The following is an 8,435-nucleotide window of genomic DNA, read 5'->3' on the forward strand; positions in this document are numbered from 1 at the left end:
ATAAGCAGCCTTGTTGACTAAATTGACCCAGAAGGGTTCCCCGTTTAGGTTGTCAAACGAGTGTGAGGCAAGCTTTCAGAAGCTCAAGACTGTTTTGACTATGGCACCGGTGTTGGTGTTGCTCACAAGTTCAGGATCTTATACAGTATATTGTGATGCATCTAATATTAGACCTGGTGCAGTATTGATGCAGGATGGCAAGGTGATTGCATATGCGTCGTGGCAGCTAAACATTCACGAGAAGAATTACCCTGTTCATGACTTAGAGTTGCCAGCCATTGTTCATACATAGAAGATTTGGAGGCACTCTTTACGGCGTGTCGTGTGAGGTATTCGTGTATCATCGGAGTTTGCAGTATTTGTTCAAACAAAAGGAGCTCAATTTGAGGTAGAGGAGGTGGTTAGATATTGAAAGAGTATTATATCACCATCTTGTATCATCTTAGGAAGGCTAATGTGGTGGTCGATGCCTCGAGTAGAAAGTCAATGAGTATGGGCAGCCTTGTGTACATACCAGTCAATGAGAAACCGTTTGTATAATATGTTTGGGCTTTAGCCAATCAGTTCGTGAAGTTGGATGTTTCGGAGACCAGTCGCTAGGTCTTCCTTGTTCAAGCGTATCAGGGAGTGGCAGTATGATGACTCTCATTTGCTTGTCCTTAGGGACACAGTGCAGCACGGTGACTCCAACCAAGTTACTGTAGGAAATGATAGAGTTTTAAGGATGCAATCTCATGTTTGTGTACCTAATGTAGATAAACTTCGTGAGTGATTCTTGGTAGGCCTACAATTCTCGGTACTCTATTCATTCGGGTGGCGCCAAGATGTATCAGAACTTGTGACAGCATTATTGGTGGAGGAATATGAAGAAGGATATAATTGCATATGTAGCTCGGTGTCTAAATTGTTAGCAAGTAAAGTATGAGCATCAGAAACCTGGTGGTTTGTTTCAAAAGATAGAGATTCCTAAGAGGATGTGGGAGCGTATCACTATGGATTTCGTTGTTGGACTTCCTCGGACTTGAAGGAAGTTCGGTGCAGTTTGGGTCATTGTGGATAGGCTGACCAAGTTAGCACATTTCATTCCTGTGGCAGTTACCTATTTTTCAGAGTAGTTGGCAGAGGTTTATATCCACGAGATTGTTCGTTTTCACAGTATGCCTGTGTCTATCATTTTTGATCGAGGTATGCAGGTTGAGTTGAGCACAGCATTCCATCTTTAGATGGATGGATAGTCCAAGCGCACTATTCAGATATTGGAGGATATGTTTTGCGCTTGTGTTATAGACTTCAGAGGCTCTTGGGATTAGTTCTTGCCGCTTGTGGAGTTTGCCTACAATAACAACTACTAGTCGAGCATTTAGATGGCTCCCTACCAAGCATTATATGATGGTGCCGATCGCCAGTTGGATGGTTCGAGCTGGGGAGGCTCGGTATTGGGTACAGATTTGGTATAAGATGCCTTGAATAAGGTCAAGATTATTAAGGATAGATTTTGCACATCTCATTCCAGGGAGAAGAGTTATGCTGACCATAGAGTTCGTGATGTTGCATTCATGGTCGGTGAGAGAGTATTGCTCCGGGTATCACCCATGAAGGGTGTAATGAGGTTTGGAGATAAGGGCAAGTTGAGGCCTAGGTATATCGGACCTTTGGAGATTCTTTGGAGAGTGGGTGAGGTGGCTTACAAGCTTGCATTGCCACCTAGCTTGTCAGCAGTTCATCCAGTATTCCATGTGTCCATGCTCCGAAAGTATTACGGTGATCCATCCCATGTATTAGATTTTAGCTCTGTTCAGTTGGATAAGGATTTTACTTATAGGAGGAGTCGATGGCTATACCAACCCGGCAGGTTCGTCAGTTGAGGTCAAAGAGTTATCCTTTAGTTCAAGTGCATTGGAGAGGTCAGCCCATCAAGGCAGCTATTTGGGAGTCCGAGTCGGACAAGCGGAGTAGATATCCACACCTTTTCACTAGCCCAGATACTTTTGTATGTCCGTTCGAGGACGGACGGTCATTTTAGAGGTAGATAATGTGATGACTCGATATGTCATCTTATATTTTAGAACCTAATTCTATGTTTCGAAGCCTTAAATACCTCATTTTAGCCTTCCTCGATTTGCATGTGCGATCCGGGTGTTTTTCGGAAGGCTTATATGTTAAAAACTGATAAAAATAAGAATTTTGCCTTAAAATTTACTTGAGTTGTCTTCGATCAGCATTTTGAGTAAATGGACCCGGATTTATGTTATGATGGTCCTAGAGGGTCCGTATCATAATTTGGGACCTGGGCGTATGACCGAAATCGAATTCGGATGTCTCTAGCTCGGGATATTAATTTTTGTTGAAAATTGAAAGTTTGAAAGTTTAATAATTTTTAAGAATTGACTTATGTTTGGACTTGTTGATACCGGGTCCATATTTTTGTTTCGAAGCCCAGTACATGTCCATTTTTATTTTTATGACTTGTCTGTCAAATTTGGTGAGAAACGGAGTTGGTTTGACGTGATTCGGATGTCCAGTTGTGAAAAAAGAAGTTTTAAAGTTTTCTTGAAAATTTCATTTAATTTGGTGTCCGATTCGTAGTTCAAGGTGATATTTTGGTGTTTTGATTGTGCGAGCGAGTTCTTATGAGGTTATTGCACTTGTGTGCATCATTGTTTTGGAGCACCAAGGGCTCGGGTGAATTTCTCATAGGCTACGGATGGTTTAGGATTTAGAAAATCTGGTTTTTCATTAGCTTCAGATGTCTTCTGGTTTCCTTCTTCGCGTTCACGAAGGTACTATCGCGAACGCAAAGAGTGAACTAGGGTTGGGTGGATTTTCTTCATCGCGAACTGGATAGCTGGGTCGCGAACGCGGAGCAATAGGGTTTTACCCTTCCCGAACGCGACCATCATCTCGCGAACGCATAGCGTTAGGGACCTAGGGGATGGGACAGTCTTTATTCTACGCGAACGCAAGCACTGGCTCGCAAACGCGAAAGCCAAGGGGGAGTAGCCTTCGCTAACACGAAGAGGAACTCGTGAATGCGTAGGCCTTTTGGGCCGCTGCCTGTCGCGAACGCGGCAGGCCCCTCGCGAATGCAAGAAAGCCTGATGCCCAGACCTTAAAATATTTCAAATACGGGATTTCTCTCAATTTTCCTAACCCTTCCATTAGATCTCAGCCTAGGTGCGATTTTGAAGAAAAAACATGTCACGACCCAAGTTCTCCCTCCATTAACCATCGTAACGGCACCTAGTCTCTACAACTAGGTAAGACTAATATATGCGGAATAAAAAATGATAACATAATTTTAACAAATAACTGTAACAGAACAACATAACTGAATACCATACCGCTTGGCATGTACAATAACCAATTACTCAGAAATACACAATATTCCCAAAACCCGGAACAATCATGAGTCATAAACTAGAGAAAGAAAATAGTATCTCTATACTCCAGAGTCTAACAAAAGGAAAAACAGGAAGTGTTTGACATGAGTAAGAGTAGAAAGGGACTCTGAGGTCTGCGGATAAGGCAGATATACCTTGAAGTCTCTACAATTGGCTCGCCTCATTGATAATGCGGCTGATAAGCGGTACCTGGATCTGCACACGGAAAACATGTGCAGGGAAGAGCATGAGTACACCACAACGGTACCCAGTAAGTGCCAAGCTTAACCTCGATCGAGTAATGACGAGATTAGGTCAAGGCCCTATAATAAGTCAAAATGAAATATCACAGTATAGATAAATACTATAATTTAACAAGAATGAAATCACAGAAAACAATAACCCAGTACACAGATATAACAATAGGGGATCTCCCATGATACCGTCCCGTAGTCCCAAATGTAAATGTGCAGGGGGGATCAACCGGAATAGCATTCCGTAGTCCCAAAGTAAATATGCAGAACAGGGGGATCTACCGGAATACCGTTCCGTAGTCCCAAAGTAAATATGCAGAACAGGAGGATCTGCCCCCAAAGTAAATATGCAGTACAAACAATGGAAATAACAGCTACAACATGGAAACCGTACAATTTCGACTAAGTACCAGTAAAGGAAAAATAAAAATTTCACTAAACATGATTTACAGAGTTTAGATAAGCAATTAAGGCAAGTAAACAGGCTATTCGAAGCTAACAGAATACTACACATGCTAATATAACTTAAATAAGAAGAAGAACAGGTTATTACTCAGTGAAAATCGAGTTTTTACAACAATTATCCCGTGTACGTACTCGTCACCTCATGTACACGGCACTCATATATTAAAATAGTACCAAATCCTAAGGGGATTTTCCTTACACAAGGTTAGGAAAGCCACTTACCTCGAACCAAGCTCAATTAATCAGTCACAATGCCTTTTCTATGATTATCTGGCTTCGAGTGGCCCAAATCTAGCCAAATATATTACATAACGTAAATATAGCTACAAGAAACTAATCTAGCTAACAAAATCAAAGCTAAGGCGAGAAATTAGAAAAACGCACAAAAAGCATCCCCAGACCCACGTCTCGGAATCGGGTAAAAGTTACCAAATATAAACTCCCATTCACTCACGAGTTCACTCATGCCAAAATTATCTAAATACGATGTCAAAATCCCACTCAAAACTCAAAAATTCGATTGGGGAACCTTTCCCCCATTTTTTCAACCTTCTCACTCAAATTCCTTAATTAAATGAAGAAAACAACAATAGATTAACGAAATATAACCAAATTCGAGTTAGGAATCATTACCCCAAAGATCTCTCTGAAAATCCCTCGAAAATTCGCCAATCACTGAGCTCCCAAGTCAAAAAATGGAGAAATAAATCATACCCTCGATTTAGCCCCTTCTTTTTGCCAGTCAAACCGCATCTGCGGACCACCTTTCGCACCTACGGCGCTGCATCTGTGGTAAATACTCAACTTCAACGAAAATCACTTACTCAGTTTACCTACGCTTCTGCGGCCACTGACCACCTCTGTGCATGTCGCATGTGCGGAAATTACATCGCACATGCGGAACCAAACTCCCACCTCTGCCCAACTCTCCGCATCTACGACTATCGCAGGTGTGGGAAAACCTTTCGCACCTGCGGACATTGCTCCGCTCACCCCAAGTCGCTTGTACGGTACAAGTCCCGCTTTTGTAAGCTCGTACCTGCGATGACCACTACGCAGGTGTGTTTATACCAGCACCAGAAATCTTCAGCAATTGCATAAGTCCAAATTTCAACTCGTTAAGCATCCGAAACACACCTAAGGCCCCCAGTACCTCAACCAAATCCTAAAACACCATACGAACTTAGTCGATCCCTCAAACCACATCAAACAATGCTAAAACCACAAATCACCCTCTAATCCAAACTTAATAAACTTGAAACTTCAAATTTGCACAACCGATGCTGAAACCTACCAAACCACGCCCGATTGACCTCAAATTTTGCACACAAGTCATATTCCACACTACGGACCTACTCCAACTTCAGAAATTGGATTCCGACCCCGATATCAAAAATTCCACTACTGGCCCAAAACTCAAAAAATTCGACTTTTGCCATTGCAAGCCAAAATGAGCTACGGACCTCAAAAACACAATCCGGACATGCCGCTAAGCCCATAGTCACCCAACAAAGCTAACGGAATTGACGGAACTCCATTCCGGACTCGTCTTTACATAGTTCGGACTTCAGTCCAAATTCTAAGTCTTAAGCCTCCGTTTTTAGGACTAAGTGTCCCAAACACTTCCAAAAACAAAGACGAAACCTCCCAGCAAGTTACAATAGCAGAAATAGATATGCGAGAAGCAATTAATAAGGGATCGGGGCTCTAACTCTCAAAACGATCGGCCGGGTCATTATATCCTCCCCCTCTTAAACAATAGTTCGTCTTTGAACGAGCATAGAAACATACATGGAGTGGTGAAAAGATGAGGATAACAGCTGCGCTTATCCTGTTCGGTCTCCCAAGTCGCCTCCTCGATCGGCTGACCCTGCCACTGAACCTTTACTGATGAAATGTTCTTTGACCTCAGCTTTCGAACTTGCCTGTCCAAAATAGCCACTACCTCCTCAACATAAGATAGATCCTTGTCCAACTGGACTGAACTAAAATCCAACGCATGAGATGGATCACCGTGATATCTCTGGAGCATCGAAACATGAAATATCGGATGAACTCCTGCTAGGCTGGGAGGTAAGGCAAGCTCATAAGCAACCTCCCCTACTCGCTGCAACACCTCAAAAGGACAAATAAACCTTAGACTCAACTTGCCTCTCTTTCTAAACCTCATTATGCCCTTCATAGGCGAAACCTGAAGCAAGATCCGTTCTCCAACCATAAATGAAACATTGCGAACCTTTCGGTCCACATTACTCTTCTGTTTGGACTGGGCTGCAAGAAGTCTATCCTCAATCACCTTAACATTCTCCAAGGCGTCCTGAACCAAGTCTGTGCCCAATAATCAAGCCTCGCTCGGCTCGAACCAACCCACTAGGGACCGACACCGCCTACTGTAAACATGTAATTTTTGACCCTCCTCGAGATTTTATACATTTTAACGTTAAATATTTAGTTTAGGTCTAATATCGCTATTTTAACTAGTTTTAACTCTTTTTTACTTTATTTTATCACAAAAATGAAAATTACAAAAATATTTTCTCATATTTAGCTAATTGATATTTTATTTAGTTACTTTTAGTTTATCTACCTTTCATAAAATAAAAAAAAAATACAAAAATTAGTTTCACTTTTAGTATTTAGTTTTATTTTAGTAGTTTATTTTAATTAAGAGTGAAATCTATATTTTATAAATACATTATACTTTTTAGAATAAGATTTGGGAATTAAGCTAAAAGAGTTTGAATAACCCCAAAACTAGTCTCATTTTTAAATTTTCTTAAGAAATTTTGGACCAGCCTAATTACCCTTAGCCCAAATAACCTTAACCCATTACCCCATCCTTAACCTACTCCCTAGAGAACATACACTAGCAGACCCCTTCCTCTTCTAACACAAAAAAACGTTAACAGCCGACCTTTCTTGAAAGAGAAAAAACGGAAAAGCTTAAGAGGAGGAACGAACAGAATGGAGGGGAAGAGAACTGACACGAGAAAAATGGGTTAAATAGTACGAAGAAAGATTGTATATACTTTGTCATTGTTTACCAAATTCAAATGCCATTTTAGGTTGGTATACACTAATGTTTTGAAAATTGCTTTCAAACTTAGGAAAAGTTGAGGTGAGAAAGAAGGAAAGTTAGGACATTGTAGACAATTTATTGAAATAATCTAATAGTTGTTCTTTAATGGAATCCAAGACTACAGTGAGATTCACTAATAATCTTCGTCTCTGTTTTCCTCTTCATCAGCATTATGGCCTCTATGTGATTGCTGCACTCTTCCTTTGAAATGTTTGATTGAGGTCGTTTTAGTTTGAGCTTTCCGGAGTCGATTCGAGGTTCCGGTTCACAATTTTGGTGTTTTAGTCCACGGATTGTTGCTTTGTTTAGCCCGATTGATTTGCAATTTTCAGCTTTGTTCATCAATAAAAGGTCCATTTCTCAATTTTCATTCTCATTTCATTTTGTTATGATAGCTTGATGCACGTGTTGGTTGATTTATGATTCTATGTTGTTTGAGTAACGTGTCTTAGTTTTTATTTAAATTGTTTTAATTAGTTTTATTTCGATTGTGATGTATGTAGTCTAGGTTCTTGAATAAATGCTTTTAATTGGGTAGATGGAAAATTGGAGTTGTTTATTTCTTGGCATGGAATATGAATGGGCCATAAAGTGGGTCTTGAACCATAAGGAATCCGGCCAAGTAATAGATCATGTTAACTAGACTATTTGCTCCCCAATAATATCTTGTCCATAAATTTGGCATCACAACAATCTCAAAGATTAGGAAAATAATTCAAATGCGCTAGTTGCTTTAGGCATGATTAATAATAACCATCGTGACTATGGGTACGGTTCCTGTGGCATGATCACGATACATAATCCCCAATTCGGGTGTGCATTTCATGTGACCCGACCTCAACTTTAAATAATAATAAAATAAACATGTCGTAAATTGCGGGTGCATTTCATGTAGCGCAAATTGCAACGTGTACCAAAAACGACAAGTGTATGACAATCGTGGCTTGTTACAGAAATAAATTTATAAATAAACAAAAGCGGTTATAAAGATAAAAATGCACAATAGGTTTGAAATATGTAATAAATCAGGTAATTAGGCCAATTATTAATAGTTGAGCGACCATGCTAAAACCGCAGAACCCGAGAATGCCTAACACCTTCTCCCGAGTTAACAAAATTCTTTACCCGAAATGTTGTGTTTTGCGGACTATAAAACGGAGTCAAAACTTCCTCGATTTTGGATTTAAAATAAACTAGTGACTTAGGACACCTTAAATATCCTAAGTGGTGACTTTAAATAAACAAATAATCTCATTT

The sequence above is a fragment of the Nicotiana sylvestris genome, chromosome 3 (assembly GCF_000393655.2).
Source record: "Nicotiana sylvestris chromosome 3, ASM39365v2, whole genome shotgun sequence".
In the NCBI taxonomy this organism is placed as follows: domain Eukaryota; kingdom Viridiplantae; phylum Streptophyta; class Magnoliopsida; order Solanales; family Solanaceae; genus Nicotiana; species Nicotiana sylvestris.